This window comes from Ambystoma mexicanum, chromosome 6p, assembly GCF_040938575.1.
Source record: "Ambystoma mexicanum isolate Mex_15411 chromosome 6p, UKY_AmexF1_1, whole genome shotgun sequence".
Taxonomy (NCBI): Eukaryota; Metazoa; Chordata; class Amphibia; order Caudata; family Ambystomatidae; genus Ambystoma; species Ambystoma mexicanum.
This window is the reverse complement of record NC_090935.1, coordinates 947,191,050-947,213,787: the sequence shown is the minus strand read 5'-3', so window position 1 is coordinate 947,213,787 and position 22,738 is coordinate 947,191,050.

Here is a 22,738-nt window from a genome sequence, read left to right as displayed (position 1 = left end):
TGTTTTATCCTCCTCCACATCCTGGTAAGGAAGAGGAGAGGCTCCATAGGCTTGATCCTAGGAGAGCGTTAAACTTTTATATTTCACGCATGCCCCGGGTCAGAGTGGACGATCAACTCTTCATTGGTTACGCTGGAAAACGTTTGGGACACGCTGTGATGAAACAGACTTTGTCTCGCTCGATTATTTTGGCTATCTCTGAGTGTTACCGCTTGGCGGGTAAGGACTCATCGGTCGGCTTACGGGCCCATTCTACCAGGGGTATGGCTGCCTCTACTGCCCTACAGAGGGGTGTTCCTATTCCTAACATCTGTGATGCAGCCACCTGGGCTTTGGTACATACGTTTGTACGTCACTACTCCCTCGATTCCATCCGGGGGTAGGATCTAGCCTTTGGCAAGGAGGTCCTTTACTCCACAATTTGATTGGGCATTCTAAATTTCTGTTTTCTAAATTCTTTTCCCACCTCCTTGCATTAGTACTGCTTTGGGGGTCTGTCATAGATATGGAATACGTCAGAGGACCTAATCCCCTCGAAGAACAAGTTACTCTCTTACCTGGTAATGTTGTTTCGATGGGATGGTCCGACGATGTATTCCATATCGCTCCCTCCCTGCCTTCCCCGCTACAGAACTTCTTATGCGATTGCAGCTTAAGTTTCCGCAAGGCTTTGTGTGGTCAGACTGGCAGAACACTGGTGCCACACGTTCTGGGAAAACACTACAACTGAGGCTACGTGCATCGTGTGTCCTACTTATAACATCCAATGACGTTGGCCGTCGGAGGTGGTCCTCAAGGGTGGCGTATCGATGTCATCGACGCAGGACGCAGACGCCGAAAGATTTTCCGAAGCAGCACAGCTGTGGTGATTACTGTCACAGATATGGAATACGTCGTCGGACCATCCCATCGAAAGAACGTTACCAGATAAGAGAGTAACTTGTTCTTCTGCCTTGTTGAGTGCCATCAGTGAGGTGAAGCTGTGTTTCTCTAAAGCACAGACCCCAAATAGAGTCAGCAGTGGAATTTCATGGAGGCCAGGTCCTGGTAGACAGCCCATAATCCTTAAAGATATCAAATCAGATGTTTTTGTTCTTCTTTCATTAGAATACATTAGAGTACTGTATGATGAACCGCACAATAGTCAAGCTGTGAACTTATGTCTTATAGTGAATCAGAGCATGAATGAGGTGGCAGTGGGCTGGTTTACTTGTATTTGGGTTTTATATAGCATGAACCTAGCAAGGAATCAATGCAGAAAAGCACACGTCATTGAGGGTAACTTATGTGTTAAGGAGGGGATTATAATGTTTCACGCAAGATGTTCTGGCTACTATGGTGGAAGGTGACATGGGAACGCAACAAGCCTATCTGGTACCTAGATACTGACTGAAGAGTAAGGCGTTGAGTTCCTTGTTCAACTGCAAGAATTTTGGTGCAGTCCCCATTGCCAGCAGGTTCGTGTTCCAGGTAGTGCATAGAAAGAAGACTGCTCTCTCTTTTTTTCTTCCACACTAATTTTGTCTTGAGCTTAGTGATGGCCTAGCTCCTGGAGGACTATGACCCACTTGAGATGCAGGCCTTTGCAGCTAGGTAGGCAGGTGTCCACGCTCTGGTTGCATTATAAGTAATGCATGGTGGTCTTAAAGAGCATTCTGACTGAGATGGAAAGCCAGTGCAGTACATTAGGATGGGAGAAATGTGGTTACATTTCTTGTTTCCCATTATAAGTCGCACTGTGGCTTATTGGGCGGCCCTAATTGGGACCAGATGCACTGTCAGAACGCTGGTGTGGTGGCTGTTTCTCCGGTTGATTTGGAAGATTACCAGGACCTGTTCTCTGGTTCTGTAGTCCTCACATGGAAGGAAGGGTTTCATCTTCTGGGGAGTGTAATCAATCAGGTGTAAGACTCGGGCACAGAGGAATTGTGATGATTGCTATAGACCTCTATTAAAGTAAAAGTAGGGTTGGAGAAAGGAAAGACCTATCTCTCCCTATCAATATGAGGGGTTTCCCTGACTCAACGATACTAAAGGATGTCAGTGTCAGAATGTACAAAAATGAAGCGTTCTGCGTCCTGTGTCCAAAATACTATCCTGATCCTTACAAGCTAAACTCATAGAAATCTGCAAAGGGATACAGTCTTTCAGCTTGCCATCTGTAGCTTTTCCAATGTTCCAACACAAAATTCCAAAAAGAGTGTACAAACATAAACATGACCAAAGTTCCACAAAGTTCCACAATCCTCATGAAGGGGCTTCCCTTCCCCTGGGTTTCTCATCTTCTTCAAAGGGTTAAAGTGACTATTCTTTCACCGGAATGTGTTATTTACCAATCCAGGAGGTATGGCTCCCTTCCCCTGGATTTCACACACTCACAGGGTTATTTTGTTACTCTGCTTTCCACACTTTGTTCATCATTTAAACCCAAGAGGCATGGTTCCCTTCCCTTGGGTTTCTGACTGCCCATAGGCCTGGCTGGTATTCCCATCTGACTGGACTTTTCAATGTTCGCTGTATTTAGGTGATGATCCCAGACTCGCAATCGCACTGCCTGGTTTACACCACTGCCAGGTCTTTACAACATTTAGTTCCAAGAGGCATGCGGCTTCCCTTGAAACTTCATCTTTTCTGTGCTTGGGATACTCTCCTGCCAGGACTTTACATTGTTCTCTGTATTTGGGTATGGGTCCACGACTCACAATCATACTGCCTGGTTTACTCTTCGGCCAGGTCTTTCACAATCTTCATCACCATTAAGGACACAAGGAGGCATGCCTCTTCCCAAAGTAACTCTTCTTATAGTCCTTCACTATTATTTAGTTTTATGTACTGGTCATTTAACTTCTCCAATCACTGGGATTATTCAGAACATTTTTTATGCAAGCCCTGGGATTCTGTTCCCCACTTTCGTTAGGTAATTTGTTCCCAGAGCACAACCCATTGTGCCAACCCTCGACCGTAGGCACACCAGTGTTGTGATGGCTTACCATTCTCTCTCGGGTTCTTCTCCATGTTTGGAACTCATCACAATGCGAGTGGCTCTGCCTTGCAGCACAAGGTTGTTTGCCTAATGCTCTGGCTTCCCTTGCCGGCACAAAGCTTCTCCACGGCCTTGCGTCCCAGTTTGGTGTATCAGATGCCCAAGAGGATGAGTCTCCTGGCTGGCCTCTTCCTTCCCTTCTCTCTGTGTTGTGGCTCCACCTCACTGGCTTCATGTGGTCGTGGTGTGAGGGTCTCTGCCCTGCAGCAGAAGGGTGTTTGCTTAATGCTCTGCCTTTCCATGCCGATGCAAAGCTTCTCCACTGCCTTGCAACCCAATTCAGCATCTCCGATGCCCTCTGGGATACATCTCCTGGTCGGCCTCTGCCTTCCTTTTTCTCCGTGCCTACTCCACCTAGCTCTCCACTCTCTGGGTTCCCAGCCTGAGCTAGGGAGATTTCTCTGCTGTCGTCTGGCATCTCCATGCTCGACTGCCCGGCTGACAGGTTAGCTTCTCTCTGCTTCCCGACCCACTTCAGGTGAAGTGAATCACCTTCCAACTTGATGCTTCCTGCTTTTAAACATTGTGCCATCTCCTGGACTCCACAAACAACTAGAGTGTGGGCTCGGAGGTGAGCTGTGCAGCCTCCCAGAATCACTCAGATCCAGTTCCGTCGCTTCTGGCTGGGAGTACGACTTAGTACAGACTTAAAACAGTAAACGCGCCTTGCTCACAATGAGGGGTGCAATGCTTTCACACTATTTCAGAGACCGAATGTAACGCGCATCAACCCAGCATGATAGGCTTTTTAAAATTTGCTTCAAAGGGATTGTTGACGCACAAATCATTGTGCCTCTGGCAGGCTGCGTGTTGTTTGTTCGTTGGAAAATTATTTCTTCTTTTCAGCAAGGTCCGTTTTAATTGTAAAATTTCTATGCAAAAAATGGTGTACAGTACTCCATGGACATTTCGCATTTTATGAAAAGGTGACCCACAATTGCCTATTGCTTTACATTTGTCTCAGCCCCACTTTATTCATATGTAAGACTGGTTGCTGATGTCTCACTAAGGGTTGGATAATAAGGCTACAGGGGCTTTCGCAAGGTCTTTCACGCTGTAATGCTCCAATCTGTTCCCAGGTATTGAGTTGATTAAACTATTGGATAGTCAATCAAATAGGATACATACTTTTAATTTGTTACTTGATACTAAGAAAAACTGGGTCATGCGATAAGAAATCACGAGGAGGTCGAGGCGAAATTACAGAAATGTTGCACTTGTGCATGTGCACTTAGCTCAGCTGTCGGGCATAAATGTCCCTAGTGCAAAAATGCATTGGAAGAATATGCGTTTTGCACTAAGGTGCTAATTGCACTTGTATTGGTGGAAGGTTTTATGTACCTCCACCTCTGATACTAACTGTGTTGCCCAGACAGCAACATTACCATCAGGCACTGCTTCAGGCAGTGAGAGCCGCACCGCCATGCCATGCTGAACTTGACTTGAAGGATCAAGCCTTGCATCAGACACCGGAGGTAAGCACTGCTGTGCATCCCTATGCCCCAGCTCCTGTGATGGCAGAGTTTACTCTGGTGGCCTTCAGTGCATCACATTACAGCTTGTTCCAGGAGAGCGAGTTCCGTCATAAAATGGCCACCGCCTTTTTCCATCAAGGCCTGGGGCAGGCTGGCCCACCTACATCATTGCAGATTGGCCGCAGCAACCTACATCAGAGCCTAGGAAGGAGTGCCGGCCGGAAAAGCCGACCCCCTCCAAAGGTACTCTCACAAGGTTACTACCTGCCAGGTGCCGACCATCATCATCACGTGGCATACCACTCATCACACAGGTTAGCAGTCGCTAATATCTGCTCTCTGTATGTCTATCTCACTACCAAACCCATATGCCATTCCCCCCTCCTTTTTCTTGCCGAATGCGTCATCGCATTACCGCAGGTCCAACAAGGCGCCTACTATCACGGTCATTGACGAAGCCGACCGATTGGCCCAGTGCTTTCTATGGCACAGAAGCTTGCACTTGGCGATGAGCATCACCCGAGCCAACCTCTGGTGACTTACCCACACCTTTATAGGTACTCACCCGCCTGCCCATCAGGTTGCTACACTACGTGCTGCCGTAGCACATAGAATACTGGAATAAAATCACAGCATGCCCGACCACTACGCCCCATGTCACTTTCTAAACCAGGAAGTCTCTCTGCACCTCTCACGACGGAACTTAGCCCCTCTGCTAATGGCCCTACGCTCTTGACGAAGCATGACACAAACGCCTCCTGCACACAAAGCCCCAAAAGCACTGTATGAGCACCGCTAATCTGAATCTGCTGCTAATATTGTGGATGCTAATATTTTGTAAGAGCCCCGCTCATCTAAATCTGCTGCTAAAATTGGGAATGCTAATATTTTGTAAGCGCCCCGCTCATCTGAATCTGCTGCTAAAATTGGGAATGCTAATATTTTGTAAGAGCCCCGCTCATCTGAATCTGCTGCTAAAATTGGGAATGCTAATATTTTGTAAGAGCCATGGTCATCTGAATCTGCTGCTAATATTGTGGATGCTAATATTTTGTATGAGCCCTGCTCACCTGAGCCTGCCGCTAATACTTTGTATGAGCCCTGTGTCAATACCTGGCACCACCAATATCCCAAACACCAGAGACTGGCATCTCTATCCACCCACACCACCTCCTGCTGCACACAGCTCAACGCCCAAACACTGGTCTACAACCCACAAACCTCTGAACCCACCAGTTGCATAACTAGCTTCACAACCAATAATCACTCTGAAATAGAAAATATCCAAGGAGCACTGATCAATCCTATTTCACTCCCAGCCTATACCCTCGATATTTCCGACCACATCACCACCAACAAATTGGATTTGCTAGCCATAACGGAAACGTGGCTGCATGCAGCCTCAGGCCCCTCCCTTTCCCTGGCCATACCGGATGGCTACACCATCTACAGGAGAGACAGACCCCTCGCTAAAGGAGGAGGCGTATCCCTCATTGCCAAAATGCACCTTTCTATTAGAGAACTGCCCAACCAAACATTGCACTATGGAGAATTGCTTTTTATCAAACTTTCATTCTCCAACACTGCCGCACTTACCCTCCATATCATCTAGAGGCCACCAGGCCCACTAGTATCCTTCGATGAAGACATCACTCTTCTCCTCGCTAACAATGCCAAACCCTTCTCCAGAATCATCCTCATGGGCGACCTTAGCCTAGGCCTCAATGACCCTGAAGATAATAATGCCTAGGCCATAACCAACACAATAGAATTACTGGGATTCATACAGTGCATCACCTACCCTGTGCACAACAAAGGTTGCACACTAGACTGGCTGGCAGACATGAATGGAAAGACCAACATCATATCCAACACCTTGTGCCCTTGGTCCGACCGCAACATCGTTACCTTCTCCATTCCCAAATACACTACAGGTAAAGCTGTATCGCATCCGGCATCAGTCACACAGTCAAGAAATACACACATCATACCAGAGAATATGCTCCCACTGTTGCATCCCATCAAAGATCCTCAACACTCAGCCTGGGATCCAGACCACTTGGTAGAGCTCTACAACCAATCCCTCCTCCTCTCCATAGAAAAGGTAGCTGCGATGAGCACTTGCAAACCTAAACCAAAAGCTCACCCAAATGCCTGGTACCCATTGAAACCTTAAAGCCCTAAGGTCTACAAAGCGAGCTGCAGAGAACACATCGAAAGCGATGCCATCACGGGCCAATAAAGACCAATTCAACGTTGCAGCCAAAACTTAAAAACAACCCATAATACAAGCAAAAGTTCTAAATTACAATGAGCAAATAGCAAAAGCAAAAACAGGCTCAAAATAACTATTTGCCATCCTAAGAGAACTTGATTTCCCTGTCACGCCCCCAGACAGCTACCTCAAGCACACCACAAGATGCATCAATATTCAAAAGGCACTCCTAGATAAAATCACACAACACCAAAACAAAATCATCATCAAACAATCCAAACCTCACCCACCCGATGTACCTGCCACCACCACCCCACTGCAGGAAACCCCCAAGCTATTCGAATTTAGACCAGTCTCTCTACTAGAAGTCACCAAGATCATCAAAGGCCTGAATCCTTCAAGATGCAAGGAGACAACCCCCTGGCCCCCTTCATCAAAAATTGTGCTACAGAATTCGCCCCCTTCATCACATCGCTCATCAACAACTCTTTTGAACAGGGTATCATTCCAAAAAACCTGAAAGATGCCTGGGTCCTCCCGCTCCTTAAAGAAAACAACACTAGACCCAAACATCCCTACTAATTACTGCCCCATCACCACCATCTGCTTCCTTCTTAAAATACTAGATAGAACAGCATACCTGCAAATACAGAAACACCTCAAGTCCAACAACCTCCTCGGCTCATGCCAATCTGGTTTCCGCCCCAGACATGGCACTGAGTTAGCGCTCTTTGACTTAAAAATACAAATGGACGAGATCATTGACAAGGGAAATGTAGCCATCATTTTCCTGCTCGACCTCTCTGCTGCCTTAGATCTAGGTAACCACAAAATAGTATGTCAGCACCTCTCTTCAGCAGCCCAGTTCTCCGCCAAAGCCATAGCGTGGACTGAGTCCTTCTTATCCAACCGCACAAAGAGGTTTTTCTCCAATTTAGCTGCTGTGATGTCAGCCCCAGTCCTGTGTTGCGTGCCCCATGGCTTGTGCATCTCACCAACACTTTACAATATCTTTACAAAGCCCCTCTTTAACCTCCAGGACAAACAAGGCATCTCCTACACTAATTATGTGGATGATACACAGATCTTCCCCCCTATCTCTGATAACTACAACACTGACACCTTTGCCCTCAACAAAATATATCAAATTATCCAAACCTGGATGGCTCAACACAAACTCTGCTTGAATGATAACAAAACGGAACTGCTTCTAGCAGGATCACAAACTTGCTTAAACAAACTGAAGGTTGATTATAAATCCTTCAGCATACACGGGAACCCCATCCCTGCCCTGAAGGAAGTAAAAACCTTAAGGGGTCTATCTGGACTCCTCCATCTCTAACCATGGCTGGCAAATGCCTAATACTTATACACATGTCAAAACTGGTGTATCCAGTGCAGAAAATTATGTTTGTCTGGACAATTCTCAACACTTGTGTGGAATGCCTGTGCAACCTAAATGCCTCCAACCCAACCTCAGCCAGGCCATTATTCTGGAACCGGGTTCCAAAAGATTCTGGGATTCATGGTCTATTGCATTTAGTTGGTGACCTTTGGGAAATCTGGATGTGAAAGTTCCAGTTCCAGCTGTCAAGTTGATGGAATCCGCATCAGGACTATAATGTAATATGGTCTTGCATATCACATGTCTGCTGTGTTGGTTGGCCTCCTCAGCTTGTCTCTGTGAGAAGAAAGAAAAAAGGGAAGGGAAGGTTGTTAGTGTGATAAGATTAGCTGATGCAAAACATGTGTTTTTGATGCATATCAGAAGTACGGAAAACCTGAGTGCTGTTCTGCTTCTAAGGGTTTGGCAGGGAAACATGCAAGTAAGTTGTCTAAAGGGTGGAGCACAAGATCTGATACAAAGAGTGAACTGGATCAGGGTAGGTGCGTTTTTGTGTAGGGGTGGGGTGTTTGATAGGGCTAAAGAGAAGAATTTGGTCATTGCTTAATAAGTGTAGATGCACTGACTGCTGGGGGCGTTGTGTCTTCTTTGTACACCTACCGCTGCCCTCTTGCACACTGATCCCATGTCATATTCTCACATTAGCACTGTCAATCTCACTTTTTTCTCATATAGCTACATTGTACTCCATGTTCAATAAGGATCTGTAAATTGGCAGATGAGGGAAAGGGGCAATCTGGAGACTACATTCTTACCTTTAAACTAAGCTAAAAATGATCTAAAGACTAGTACACTTCCAACCTTCAATCACAAACCTAAACCACCACCTGCTTCAACCTTCATGCACCTAACACTTCAACCGTATCATTTCACTCTCTCCATCTGGAAACCCACTTTTTCAATTATATCAGCACTTACACAGTACTGAGATGCCCCTCCCTACTCCTTCTCAGTTAAAACTTTCCCTGCCTGTGTCTCATTGGTATTTTTAAAATGTTCTCCCATGTGCCTTGAAAGTATTTGCTTACTAACCCTAATTAAACGTCAATGGTAGGCACATGCGGTTACATTCTGGCTTGACCAGATGACTTAGGCACCTTGAAGCACTTGTGCAATCTGGTGCCTTTATATAGAATAAAAAAGAAATTCCTTAGTATGTTGGTGGAGTGTTCCTCAGATACCGTGCTCAGTGGCCACCCAGGACTGTTGCTCATCTGGGCAGAGAACACTGTTTGTCAGATGATTGGGGCAAGACTCCCTGGTTGTGTCCCCCAGAGGTCTACCCCAGTGTCTCCCAGAAAACCTGAAATGCCTCTCTCACACAGTCACAGGTCAAAGTGAACCCCTGACCCCCTTCACGGTATCCACTTACCTGGTGTTGAGGCAGCGCCATAGCATCGATTTCAGACAGATGTTGAAACCATGCAGGGGTACTTCACGGTGAAATGTAGAAGCAGGAAAGATAAAAGGAGCGTGTTTTCCTTGAAGTACCCCCATGTGTACCATCCCCTTGGCCTATATAGTGGTGCAGCTGCTTCGGTAAGGCGAAGAGCAGCATGGTGACAGTGAAAGATGGAGTGTTAGGTTAAGGGATAGGATAGGCAGTCAAAAAACACAGCAATCTTGAATTTTACATACCCCTGCTAGTAATGATCTATGTCTGTGCACCTTGGAAGGCTTTGTGCAGTAGCAATATTAACAAAACTACAGTCAAAACAGGTATTCAGTATTCATCTAATTTTAAGGGCTGTTCTTCCAGAGATGGGGAAGGTCTTTTAGGGATTATCATTTACACAATATGTCCCTGCAGTGGTCTCTAGGGGCCAGGAAGGTATTGGCTCAGCCATTAAAGAGTGTCATTTACATGGAGGTGGACAGACTCAGTTGTCTCTGTCACTCAACCCATGATTAGAAACTTCCCAAGGGAGTAGTACAGACCATCTTTCTGCAGTGAAATGTTCTTCAGAGAAGATTATGTCCTGCAAGATGCAGCATAAAGTGACAATTCTGAACATAAACCATAGGAAAAAGTAAGATGCCTTAAGGGACTCCATCCTTCTGGATTGGCAAGAAATGTTCCTCTATTCCTTCTCTGTGATACCATTGATTACACACTTGTGTATAGGTGCGTTATAAATGTCATATCATATCATTTAAAGTGCTGTAGAGGTTCAGGCACAGTGTGAGCACAACCCTCATTCTGATCTCCCTGACCGGGTGCCAGTTCCATATTTTGATCTATTACTCTGTTTTTGGGAAGGTCCTTTCTGGATTTTCTGTTGATGCACTTTCTGCACCAACAGAAATGTTTGATCCTCCAAGCCTCCATACATTGGCTCAGCTTGAGAGCTTGCACCTGAGGAGCTACTGTATGCTCTTGGGGGAGGTTTCTAGTCCAAAGAATCATATTTGTGTGGCCATGAAAAAGTATAGAAGTGTACAGGGGGTCCTTCCCCCCCACAGACACCACACCTCCATCCATGGATTCTCATGCTCTCATCCACTAGGCAGAGACTGCAAAAAAAGTCACATAGGAGACGAAATCTGTCTTTATTCTTCAGGGAATAGAACACACTCAAAAACGTCTGCATCCAACCTATCTTTATAGATTTTCCAAGATTACGGAACATGTGTATGCAAATTAGCACCTTGTACATGGTAAGCTTTTGATAGGCCAAATTGGTTAAAGGGCAAACAACCCTTCGTCACCACTGGATAACTTTATCACATGTGTACAATAATTCCACATTAGCATTCTTCATGAGTCAATGTCTGCACCTTATCTACTTTCCTGAGGTTATGCCTTGTTTTGTGGTACTCAACACCGTTGGAGAATATATATCCTCTTATTTTATGGTGCCAAAATAATACTGCTGAGCTTTGAAACTAATTTAGATGACACACTTTGTACACGTTTTCCTCAAGAGCTCAAGAATATTAGATAAATGTGTCAGATGTTTCTATTCATTGCCTAACCTTATCTCATTCTCGTCTGATTTTTATGCCAATTCAATTTTTAACCTAACAAACCTCATATCTTGTTACAAGATGCTGCCAAAAACTGTCTCCAAGTGTGTCAGTCCCTCTTGCCTATCTGAAAACCTTTGGCATGGTTTATAGTTCCCCTCAACTGGTTTAGGACTGGAAACCATATTATATTTGTGTATCAATTTAAAAAAATACATATTTATCTGACATTGTGCTTTTTTTCTTATCATGGAGCTATGTTCTTCATTTATTTAAGCATTCTCATTTTGTAAACACATTATTCATAATATATCCTTGTGCGCTTGTGGAGTGTGTATAATATTAAAGCAGTCTTCATTTCCTGTGCCACTCCAAACCAAGTATGTGACCTTTTACTTTTAATAAAGGCAATCTAATGTTGATTTCTACTATGATGGACAGGAGAGTGAACTATTTGACCTACCTACCATGTTATCTATACATCAGTTGAGAGGGAGGGGTTGGCACCACCTGTACACAAGGAATCCATACAAAAGGGCAAGGATGTGCCTCTGTCATTTGGTTTAAAAAAAATATGAACCCTCTGACTGCATCCGTAGACAACCAAATCATTCATGTTTAATTCGGTCAGTACGGGTGTCAAAATTGATTCATTCAGGCACTATCTTTTGGCAACTGCTGGCTACTTGAATTGGGGTAGTAGTCTCTTTTCTCTGCAGAAGCGGGGTATTAGGCATCACTTTAATGGCCTCTGTCACCTTTAGCTCCTGTCAGAAACCCTCCTCCATGTCACTTGCATTTTGCTCCGGAATCTCTAAAGAGGAAATCATTTAAGCCTATGGAGTGCTTTGACCTTGACCGCCTATCCTAGACCGCAGTCCCTTCTGCCACAATAGTAAGTGAGTTGCAAGCTTTATGTGGTAAACAGACGGTCTTTCGTGGTGCAAATGTGTTCTCAGTGCAGTTTGGTCCCTCATCCTCAAAGTTCTTTTTTTAAATCTAAACATGGAAATGTATTTAATTTATTTATCTGTCTTCCAGACTTGACATGATGGTTCTCCAACTGAGAAAGCCCTTCGCAAATGGGGATGTGGCAAGAAAATTAGATGTCTGTTATGTTGTCTGTGGCGAAGTGTCCGCATTGACTTTGTGCCATTGACCAGGGTATGGAATCCCCAGATTCACAACAGCAGCTTACTGCAGTAAAAGCATATCTTCGATTATAGACCAATTCCTTTGGAATAAAGAAACTACATGTCTCATAATTCTTCTCTTAAACAAATCAAAACCTGGACTGGATCCAGGAAGTTGACTTTTGGACCCAGCAGGGGATGGACCATAGAGAAGACCAAAGTTGAGAGCAGTATCCTTAAAACATTGGATACTCCAGTCCCCTACACACCAACAGTACTCATATCTGTCAATAATTCAAAATACATTCGATATGGCCAATTTATTAATTAGGTTATTCAGGTAATGCAACTTTGTTCAACTCAAATGCTTAAGTATATGTTCAATTATATTCAATTTTGAAGAAAGAAGAACAATTCAATAAAAAATGTAGAACAAGAGTTCTGACTCCAAGCCACGATGACTATGTGGCTCGTCGCTTAGGTGACAAGGGGGAGTCATGGGCTAGTTGGATGGGTGCGGGCACCTCTCCTTTTGTGCACCTGCCAGCATTTGGCTCCCCTGTCATGACCACAGGTGCCGGCTGCTGAGTGGCATTTGCATGTGCTGGGCATGCAGTACCAGCAGCTGTGTCGGCATCACTGCCATCAGGTGCTGTGCTGATGCTGGCATGTGTTGCGTTGCTGTGCCCTGGTGTCCCACTCGTGTCCTTATTCCTTCTGCTCCCTATGATGGGCGGTCAGGGGTGGTGGCTCTTGGTATTGCACTGGATGCCTGGCCATATTATGTAGATGGACCTGCATCCTCCTCCTCCTGAGTCACCTGTGAACCTGGTGGGTGGACAGTGGCATGCTGTTACTCATCCTGCATACTTGTACGTGGGCTTGCTAGTCACACATGCTACATAGTGGTGAGACATCAAACACATGTCTGATGGGTATGGTCGATTGCAGGCCAATGCATATAGCCTGAGCAAGGTGAGAGTAGGGTCTGCTGAGGGAGTACACACCATTGGCATGTCCCATTTGCCTCTTGTCCTGCCAATATGGCCTGTGCATGCGGTCATGCTGTGTGTCCACTTTGGCACTTGGCCTTCGCAGCACACATGGAGGCTGCACACAGTTGCATGCACTCACATGCACATTCATACTGCTGTGCATGGGTACGTGTACAATTGCACACATATCCTTGTATTCAGGGCCAGCATTTGCCTTAGCAGCGCCCAGAGAAAAAAATGTTTGCGCCCCCCCCATCAAAGGTGGGGATGGTGAAAAATGTGGGATTGCTGTGCCACACCATCATCAACTAGCCGGCCAAAGGCTGCCATTTGCTGGTACGGCAGCAGTGCTCTGTTAAAATGATGAACTCCCTGTGCCAGCACAGTAGCAGTCCACTTTCCAATTCGATAGGGAGTCTTCAACATGCCAGCTCGCGGGAGCCCTTTTAAGACACCTCTGGGCTGGCATGTCAGGGGGGGCTGAAGTGGCACCCCGGGTGATCACCCGGATCACCCATGCTTAAACCTGGTTCTGATGCATACACATTGCCTACCATTGCCTTTGGGTGCATTGCCATGTGTTGGCACCTTCCCCGTGGCAACTGGGCCCATCTATGCTGAAAGAGACATGCTTGGGATGGTCATTTGGTCAGTTCATTGTATGGGGAAGGGGGTACAATCAGACTCACCAGACTCTCCTTGACTGCTGGCTCAGACCGCGGCACTCCCAAGTCCCTCAATCCCCTCCATGTGGAGGATGAAGCTTGCCTTCTCCTCACACAGGGTCAGGACAAGTGGTTCACGGTGCAGCCTCCTGTGGTCGATGACTGCTGCTGGTGTTTGGACAGGAGGCTGTGGACCCTATCCTTCAGGTCGATTTCACTGCTTACTGCAGTCTTTACCATCCTGTGGGACTGTGCAGACAGCCTTGACCTTGTCGTGGATGCCTGACCAGATGATTGCCTTCCTTTATCCAGATATTTGTTTTCGATGCCGGGAGCAATACAACTCCTCAGCATGGACCACCACTTTGTCAGTCTCAGATCAGGCACCTTCCTTTTAGATTTTTCCTGGGACATGTTTTCCCTCCCCTATGGGTCTGGATGGCTACATTAAGTGGTGGATTCAGGTCATATTGAGTTTTTCCAACTTTTTGCTGCCAGGCTTCCTATTCCGGTGATGATGCAATTTCCCCAAAGGTAATTCCGCCGGCAGAAGTAGCGCAGAGTGTACATCAGTAACAGTAATTCCGCTGAATAAAGGCAGTAACATTACCTTTTGGCCATAATTCCACCGGATGAAATAACTGTTAACAACAATGTTGAGTGTGTGCACCTGCCAAGTTGTAATACGCTGTTGATTCTGCCAGACACCACAGCGGTAATGGTTATTCCACCAAGGCAGAATTACTGCTGTATTAATGCCAAACTCGTAATGAGGGTCATAGTCTTTTACATACTCATCTCATTAATAACTATATTTTGTGCTGAAACAATGTATTTCTCAAGTACACAATATCATATTTTGGCTTGTGCAAAAGACTTTGTAATTTTAGCACAAATGATTTTTATCATCGTTCCGCATTAATGATCATAACAACTTTACAACAGTATCCATAGAAATAAACAAGAATATTTCGAGGTAGAAATGACTGAGTTTTTTGGGCGTCATTGTTTCGTGATTGTGTCAAATTTATATTTGTAAATAGATTGGGGTTGAGGTAAGGGTATAACTTACGGTAGAGGGTATTGAGGGGGGGTCCAGTGAGCTGCTGCACAAATTGTTTTTTAAAGTGCAAATAGACAAATTACATTTTTTAAATTTGACCCAAAAAAACTGTCTTTTCTACTTCGAAAACTTTTCTTCTCTGTTTTCACAGACATCCCATTACAACACATACCTGACATTACAACTCATGTTGGAAATGTTTAATTCCTTCTTAAACAATAATTTTTAGGAACTTCTTCAGGGAACTGAAACTAACACAAATATCATTGCGCAATTCCCCTACCTACTCTGTTTGCAAAACCTACAGTCCTCCGAAATCTCTGAGGCCAATCATTTTGCCATGTGAATATCCTAAAATTCATTAATGAATCCATTCAGAGTCCCTCCATTCCTTGGTACTGTGCTATGGATGCATGTTTATCCTTCATAGGCTCTTCGGTGCAACATAAAATCGGGCATTATTATTGCTACTTATAATCAATTGGGCTGCCTGCTAAGTTCACTCATATTGCTGGAGTAATAAAGCACTTACTTTAAGCAGTTCTTGTCTGACACAATTTCATTTCCCTTTTCTTAGTTCTAAGAACATCTAGTTCAAATCAGTTGGAAACATCCCTGTAACAACATGAGCATAGACACGCTGAAGTTTAAAACCACCTCCATAGTAACAAATAAAAAAGGCACTGCAGATGTCAAGCGAGTGACGTGTCCACTTAGGTCTCTTCTAAAGCCCTTATCTGGCAACTATTTGCCTAATGTGAAGCTGACACACCACCATCATCAAGGCAGAACTTAATACACACTGGGCCTCATTACACGGTAGGCTGTAACCATGGCGCTATTAGCGCCATGGTTGCCGCTGGTATTATACCGTGTCCGCCTTGGTGAATGGCGGAATTACCACCCTACTCCAAGGTGAGCGGGGGCGGTAATTCCCCATTCACCAAGGCTCTTCCCCATTCCCATTTTTGCCCCCATAGGGCATAATGGGAATGGGGAAGGTGCTAATTACGGTACCGCAAATTGCGGTACCGTAATTAGCTCCGAGGTCCCTTTGCGGCACCCTACTTTAACGGCTGGTAATACCAGCCGTTAAAGTCGTGTCCCGCAAAGGGAACTCGTAGTAAGGCGGTAGGGGTTTACCGGTACCGGTGCCCTTACCGGTACCGGTAAACCCCTACCGCCTACCGTGTAATGAGGCCCACTATATGCAAGGAACCACATAGAAACCTCATCAGTTGTTATAGAACACCAAGCTGATACATTAGTATGTGTGTGCTGCAGCGTGCTCAAACGGAACCACCTGCCCTTTGTCTTCATTTACCTGTAATGTGCCTGCTTCAAACTCGAGCTAGAGCATCCAGTGCTCTCTGCTCTTGCATATTCTGGTCTTCCAGACTGGCAAAAACAGCTTCATTCACTCGCTGTGTTTCACTTGCTTAATAACATCCAAGTCATGTGACGTTGTTCATCTCTGTTCGAAGGTGCTTTATTCTCAAGCATTATTTGATGGACCCCGTCTAGTGGGTTGCCCCATGATGTGGTGTCCAGCCTCTCCCTTCAATCGCTCAAGCTACACTATTGCTCATATATGGTGCTCAGCACAACAGTTCGAGTCTCCAGTAATAACACAAAGGAGAGCACATACTCCAGATAAAACACATGGTAAAATTCCCTATAAGCTCATTGTACATTATTCCATTCAATGCACTCATTAAGAGACCTTGTTTGTTGTGCCTTGTCAGAAAAATAAGCAGTTGTTCCTAACCATAGAATCACATCCCTTTTCTGTTTGCTACAGGATAGTCCATCTCAACTCTACACATGTATGTATGTCCTTTAGCTGTAAAATGCTCAACCAATGGAGCTGCCATCACTTTATTTCTGAAACAGATTTTGTGTTCTCTTATTCTTGATTTCCTTTCTGTCGTACATATATACACTAGCTCACAAGGACACCAAATGGCATAAATCACCATGGACGAATTACAGTTAGTGAACGTCGGTTTTTGCCTTGCTTGTGCCAAGCCGCTATTAACTTCCATACTTCTGCAACTTTGACTACAGCATTTACACTGCCCACAGGGTGCATGCCCCACCATTTTCGTTGATCCCCATATTTCAGTGAGCCTAGTGTGCTGTAATTTTGGTAGGCGAATGTCAGTTTACATAATACAATCTTTAAATTCTTGCTTCTTTTATAGCTGAACAAAGGTTGTTTGAAGGGACATTTCGAATCATTTAACATTCTTTGGTTCTTTTGAATGATTTTACTGATTCTGTCAGATAAGTTTGAAAAAGTGCTGACCAACATAATATTCTCTGAATTACTCGTTTTCTTCATCCTATTGTATTCCAATAATGCCTCTCTATTGTTATTATTGACTCTCAGTGCTTTCTTTTTTAAAAAAACTTTGGTTTTTATTGGCATTTTGTGAAGTAATAAACAAAAAAATCTTGCATAACCTTGTACCCCCCCTTCGAACTTCCCACCCCCCGCCTCCCTCCCTTACCCCATGTCCAACTTGAACATTATAACTTTAGAGAGTCCAAACTTTCAATCCATTTCCTGTGTCGCAGGGTCGTTGAGAGGTGTGACCAATTCGGTAACTGGCTTGGTGCCGTCGTTGCCCCGGGTCGTGGGACACCCAACTAGGTGTTATTCCTCTCAGGATCAATCGCGCCCCGACAGTCTGGGGGCAGAAACCCTAGAACTAATGAACATCCTATCCCTATGTTTGCAGGACCCCATATCAGTCTGCGAGGAATGAGCAAGAATCATTGTTCACCATGGCAGTCAGTGTGTCCATCGGAAACATGTTCTTGACTTTTTTCATCCAGTCTTCCTTAGAGGGCGTTTCCGGGCTCTTCCATTTCTGGGCTAGGGCCACTCTACCCGCTCTCAGCATAGTTTCCCACATCCTTGGGTACCAGTGCAGTTCCGCTTCCTCCGGGGGGAAGCCCAGCAACATGGTCAGCGGATTGAGAGGCAGAGGATCCTCCGTTACCTCCACTATCCAGTCCCTCACTGCCTCCCAATAGGTCTGAACTTTCGGGCATAGCCACCACATGTGACTTCTGGATCCTATCTGACCACATCCCCTCAGGCATCTTGGTGACACCCCCGTGAACATTTTCAACAGTTTTTCCGGGTCTCTATGCCACCCCTGCAGGATTTTAAGTTGTGTTCCATGTCCGAGGTGAATAGATTACCATGAAAAGATATCCTGAAAATTCGAACCCAAGCGTCTTCTGAAATTTTCTCTCCCGCCAGGTCATTCCGAAACCCACAGAAGCCTCTCCTAACCTGAAGGTTATAGGTGTTTAGGACTGCATACATACTGGATACCGCGCCCTTTCTAGAGGTTGCTGAGTCATGGAGCTTCTCAAAGGGAGTCAGTTGTCTCCTCAGGTTTGGGCCCCATGAGTGGTCATTGAGGATGCCCTTAAGGTGGAGGTATTCAAAAATGGAGAGAGTTCCACCTCCCAGCACATCCCCGAGGTCCTCATAGCTCAGGAATTCACCCTCCCTGAACAGCTGGCCCGCCCATTCTAGGCCCGTGTCAGACCAGTGCTGGGAATGTCTGAACCCTCTGCTGCCCAGTTTCAGGGGGTGCCCCCACAAGGAGGACATCGGAGACGGCCATGTGGTTAGGTGAGCTGTCCGGGGGCCCTCTTTCCAAATATCCCAGAGAACCCCCAGGGTCGGGTGGGTCATTACTTGTGTCGGGATTGACTTGTGAGGGGCCCACAAGAGGTCCCGGACCTTTAAAGGGTGGACGTCCATGTCTTCTAAATATGACCAGTACGTTCGCAGGCCTTTTGTAGGTCTATAAAGGTTTGGACGGGGACACGGGTTGGGAGTGCTGTGAAGAGGTACATAAGCCGGGGCAGCATATTCATTTTGACTGCCGTCATCCGACCATACCACGAGAGGATCATCTTTCCCCATCTCCGCAGATCGGATGTGATCTTGGTCATTATGGGGTCGTAGTTAGTGGCTCCCAGTTTCGATAGGTGCCTAGTGAGCAGGACACCCAGATATTTTATGGTGCTTTTACCCACAGCTATCCCATGAAACTTACTCAGGGGGTCCAGCACCGGGTCTGTCAGACGCATTGGGAGAAGGACAGATTTAGTGGAGTTAATTTTCAGGCCAGAGAAACGCCCGAAAGAGGAGACCAGGGACAGGAGGGGGGGGGGATCGAGGAGCCTGGGTCCACCAGATATGCCAAGATGTCATCAGCAAATGAGGAGAGCTTAAATTCCACCTCCCCCCTTCTAATACCCCTGATGTCTGGGTGTGATCTAACCGCTATGGCCAGTGCCTCCATCGTTAGGACATATATTAGGGGGGAGAGTGGGCAACCCTGTCTTGTCCCTCGTGTGAAGGGAAAGGACTCAGACAGCACTCCGTTCACCTGGACCATTGCGTGGGGGCTCTGTAGAGGGCGGCCAGCCAACTCAGGATGTGTGTCCCGAAGCCCATTCGCTGGAGGAGGAGGGTCATGTATCTCCACTCGACTCTATCGAAAGCCTTCTCCGAATCGTGGGATAGGATGCATGCGTCAAGCTCTGATTTTTGGGCAAAATGTACCAGATCTATTGTTTTACGGATGTTGTCCGACCCCTGCCTGCCCCTAAAAAAACCCACCTGGTCCCAGTGGACTAGTTTCTGCATTATTCCCTCCATCTGCCTGCCCACCACCTTGGCCAGGATTTTGACATCAATGTTGAGCAATGAGATGGGGTGGTAGGGCGCACATTCCCTAAGGTCTTTACCTTTCTTGGGTAAGACCACTATTATGGCTCCCATCATGGATTCGGGGAGGGTCCCCCCTCCAGCACCGAGTTGAAGACTCTTGCCAGGTAAGGAGACAGGGAGGAGCTAAATCTCTTATAGAAGTAAACCGAAAATCCGTCTTCCCCAGGGGAGGTCCCCACCTTCATCCCGCTAATCGCCTTGTCCACCTCTTCCTCAGTCACTAGGCCCTCCAGCCCCTCTGCCAATTTCCCGGGAAGGGACGGGATCTGTATGGAGTCAAGGAAATCCACTATCTGGGAATCGCCCCTGTCATATTCCGAAGCGTATAATGACTTATAATATTGGTGAAAGGCCTCACTTATGTGGGGGGTGTCGCAGCCCAGAGTTCCCCTGGCGTCCCTCACCTCCTTTACCATCTTGCTTCTCTGGACCTCCCTCAGTTTCCAAGCTAGGATCCTATCTGCTTTGTCCCCTTTTTCATAATATTTTTGTTTAACCATTCGGAGGCTCCTCTCCGTTTTGTGAAGGAGCAGGTCTTTTAGTTGGAGCCTGTAATCCTCCAGTTTGGCCACGCGGTCACGCTCTAGGGTCTGTACCGGGGAGCCCCCCGGTTGGAGACGCGCTATATTTTCCCTCAGAGTTTTCTCCTGGATCTCCCTTTCCCGTTTCTGTCAGGCTCCTATTTTAATGAGTACTCCCCTTATGGTCGCCTTGAAGGCATCCCAGAGGGTGTGTGTGCCCACCTCCCCGTTGTCGTTGAGCTCAAAGAACTCTGATATGGCGTCCAGGACGGCCTGGGCATGAACCTCGTCTCTAAGTATGGCGTCGTTGCATCTCCAGCGTCCCCTCCGTTCTCTGCACCAGCCCCCCACCAGGGAGATTCTGACCAAGTCGTGGTCCGACCAGGGAACGGGGTCTATCCTGTAACCTGCTACGTAGGGACGGAGGACCTCATACATAAGAATGTAGTCTATCCTAGAGAAGGCGTTGTGAATGGAGGAGTAGTGAGAAAAAGAGGGAGCCCCTGTTCGGGGGGTGGGGATCGTGTGTACAAGGCCCAGGCTCTCATTCGCCTTCTGAAAGCTGCGCGCCATGGCGTCTCCTGCGGGTCTGGGGTGTAATGTGCCCACCCGCTTTCTATCTCTGGAAGGGTCGAGGACCATATTGAAATCTCCTCCCACCACCAGTGGACCCTGAGCAAATGTTTTAAGCTTGTCCCCTACTCCTTCCCAGAATTGGGCCTGTCCCTCGTTCGGAGCGTATACTACCGCCAAGGTTACGGGCGAGCCCTGCAAGGAGCCCCGTACAAAGAGGTAGCAGCCCTCAGGGTCCTTTAGAATGGTGTCCTTCTCGAAGCCCACCCCCCTAGCAATCAGGATTGCCACCCCTCTTTTCTTTCCTTTGTGGGATGCATGGAATCCCTCGCATCCTGGGCTCCTTCCCCCGTGCCCAGTGCGTTTCCTGCACGAAGAGCAGGTCCAGTTTTGCCCTTCTAAACTCCCTGCAGATCAGGGATCTTTTCGTAGGGGTATTCAGGCCCTGTATGTTCAGGGTTCCCACACCCAGGGCCGGTCGGTCGTCAGCCATAATCGTTATCACTTTCCCCTTTGGTCACCATCGTCGCATCGTTGCTCCCTCCCCGACTTCTGTGTTTCTTTGTTTGGACATTTTTAAAACATTAACCCAACTGACCCCTCAACTTATTCCCTAATATTGAACCCCCAACTGGTGTTTGAACCCCCTCCCCCGTCCCCGGCATCCAGCCATGTAGTTCTGCCATTCCTGACATTTTGGCCGGACCACCAGCCTGTTCCCTACGGACAGGCTTCGGTAGCAAAGCACACTATCGTGAGCCCCCCCCATTTAGACCCCTCCGGACTGCTCCAACATGCTCGCTGTTTGAGGGGGTACTAGAAATGACTCCCTAACCCAGTCGTCAGGGCCCGATCCGTGGATGGACCGGGCTTTTCCCTCCGCCCTTATGGGCGTCCATACCCTTGGACCCAGGATGGTATTTCCCTTCCCTCCCATGGTTGTGCCCCATTCGTTGCCCCCCTATACTTGCTGTTTAGGGGAGTGCTCTGATCGGAGCGTCTTAAGAGTCCTCCTTTTTCCCGTTCCAGTGTAGATCGTGGGGCCCCTGTTGTCAACCCTCCGAATCGATATGTACTTCCTCCATTGATGTCAGTGGAGTGTTCAGTTTTTTAAACTTCCTCGGGCTGGTTTTCCTTCTCCTGGTGCTAGACTGGCCAGGGGTGCCCCTGCTGAGTGCTTCAGGGCCTACCGGCCCCCTCCAGGGGGGCGGGTTCCCCCACATAATCCTGGATGGCACCGTTTATGTCTTCCTCCGTTACCAGCGTTGGCCTGAATATTCGAAAGACAGGGAGAAGCGGTATCCCCATCTATAACGCACTCCTTTCTCTTTCAGTTGTTGTATCAGGGGGCGGCACATCCTTCGTTTGACTAAGGTATAGGCAGAGAGATCTTGAAAAATGGTGATTTGGGCGTTGTTATAGGTAATCACCCCCGCCTTCCTCGCTTCCTCGAGGACTTTGGCTTTTTCGGTGTAGTAGTGGAACCGGGCCAGGACAGATCTGGGGCTCCTCGTCCTTCCCCCAGCCCTGTGCACCCAGTCGAAAGTGAGTTCCGTTGTAATTTCCTCAGCGAACAGGAGGGTGATAATGTCTCTCACCACTCGGGTCAAATCTCTCTCTGTCTCGCCCTCCATTTCTGGGATCCCAAAAAATCTAACATTGTTCCGCCTCACCCTGTTTTCATAATCGTCCATTTGCCTGGCTCTTAACTCGTCCCTCTTTTGCAGGGCTGCAAGTCGTGCACCAAATTGGACCTCCTGAGATGTAGAGGACAACTGGTAGTTTTCCACTTGTAGGAGTCTGTCATTGATTTTATCTACTCTCTGGTCCATCTTCTCAAACTTCTGGGTGATGTCGGATCTCATTTCCCTGATTTCCCGGAGGATGGAGGCGAAGCCCCTTTCCATCGTCATTGCGG